Here is a 2,307-nt window from a genome sequence, read left to right as displayed (position 1 = left end):
CTCATACAAACATTTTAGAACACTGCATTGAGCATGATGATACAACGCCTCTCACAAATTGAGAAAAAGTTATGTCAAAATATTGACTTAAGTGTGCTCGGGATACTAGGCCCATCCACCGCAATAATATAAAAAAATGTCATTTTTTTACTTTCTAATAAGACATTGTCGAACGTCAATTATAATTATTTTGTGTTTATAATAATAATTATCTGTGCCAGACAACTATAATGAAGACCGAAACATATTCCACTTTAATAGCCTACCGAATATCAATGTATGTTTAGATCGACATGCAACTATTTTGCAAATGAAAATTGTGTCTAAACATCGCGTTGGTAGATATAAATGGACAACCCACTTACGCCTTTGTCATAACAACAATGGCAAGTGTTTTCAATCAGGAAGAAGACATAACAAGGAACATTTAATAATATGATGAAGTAAAGCATATTTTAGAACGTACCGTTATTGAAACATTAATTGTTAAATAATGGCCCGATGTCATGTGTCACAATTTGGAAATATTTTTCATCGACTCAATAAGTCGAATCTTTAAGTAAAAAAAACACGAAACGAATTGCAAACGAAGTATTTGTCATGTGATTTTAAAACAGATTACCTTAATGACAAAACGAATACAAACTACAAAAGGTACATTATTGTATTTGAATGCCATGATTAAATATACTAAACCGATACATCATGATAGTTTAATAAACCCCAACGATGCATGATCATATTAAAATTTAAGTCTCAACAATACTTATAAGGGATAGAAGCCAACATATTAGCTAAAGACATTATTTAAGTCTGTTTTGCATTAAATTTTGTTGTAACTAAGTGTAGCGCACATGCATAACTAACTGGCATTGTGGTTACCCACATAAGCAGTGCGCCTACGCGTAACTTTTTGGGAGTAACTGTCACATCTCAATACTTCGCAAGCTTTCAGAGCGTCTTCTATATTTGAAAGATATCTAATTAACTGCGAACGAAGAATAGACATGTTTAATGCGATGTGTTGATCTTGTAATACATTTATAATAAACTAGATGTTGATATTGTAATACATTTTATGTCATAAACTAGACTAACTCAACATATGCAAAAACACAGATCCTGCGAACTACTTAACTCCTATTTAACCTTCGACTTTGCTAGGTTCAGTGAGGCCTGGTCTGTAACAATTATATTAGGAGGCCCTTAGTGGTTTGTACGTGTCCTGAAATAGAATAAACTGTATGTGTTGAGGAACGTTTGAATTTATAATTTATTATGATACAAAGTACAAAACTTATTAAGTGCACCATATGACAAACCATATCCTTACTAATTTTATCCTGCCTCTGTTGCAAACATTGACCAAATAAAGCAGGGTCGAATAAATTTTCTTATCTCCGGTCAACAGGAAGTAGTGTATTCCTACGCACGATTAACATGTTCTAATAATTGACCTTTGAATTTTATTGGGACGCATCATGAATGTTATCGTTATATTATATACCATCCGTTTTTCTTTCTTCTTTAAAATATATTACCGAACCAGCTTTCCGTATTTATCAATTTCATTCTTGATTACGCAATTTATGACGTTTCTAGTGTGACGTCATTTCTCAGACAAAACATACTAGATCTAGTTTCTCTCAGGATTTTAAGGACAACAAGTTTTATATGGTGGTTTTAACAGTATTTTTTAAAATATTTTTAAAGCATCAAACGAATCATAAACGTATTTCGGATTGTGTGTTTGTAATTCATAATTGTTAACTTCGATAGGAATAAAATAATTCGCTAAGCCTACGGCAGGAGTACGATTTCGTAAATCGGGTTTTGGGTCAGAGTGGTTAGCATTCGATAAAAACGCTATCAAAAATAATGTGGTTTAAAAAACGTTTCGATAATAGGGATGAAAAAACAGAAAATGGCTTTCGGCAAGCGGATGGGAGAACAGAAAATGGATGTGTATATCGTTGTAAATTTATTGTTATCTTATAAACAATGGATTTGAGTTGCAATTAAGGTAAATACAATTGAGTTTTTGTTTTGCTGCTCCTTTTTATCATTTTTTGCCAAGAAAAATATCCAATTCTAGAACAGTATTAAAAGAAAAAGTTTAAAGTGGAACTATTTTTTACGAGACACAATCGGTAGTTATTCGGTCGTTAGGAATGTTATGTACATGCAGGAGGCTCGACAAGAATACTCATATTGTTATGTCAAATAATCATTTGTCTTTGATAAAAGTGTCAACGGCATGAAGCAGGATAAATAGAATACATGATTGGTGCCGAGATGGAGAAAGTT

This window comes from Dreissena polymorpha, chromosome 8 (assembly GCF_020536995.1).
Source record: "Dreissena polymorpha isolate Duluth1 chromosome 8, UMN_Dpol_1.0, whole genome shotgun sequence".
Taxonomy (NCBI): domain Eukaryota; kingdom Metazoa; phylum Mollusca; class Bivalvia; order Myida; family Dreissenidae; genus Dreissena; species Dreissena polymorpha.
The sequence above is the reverse complement of the archived record's forward strand: the minus strand, read 5'-3'. Positions refer to the sequence as shown.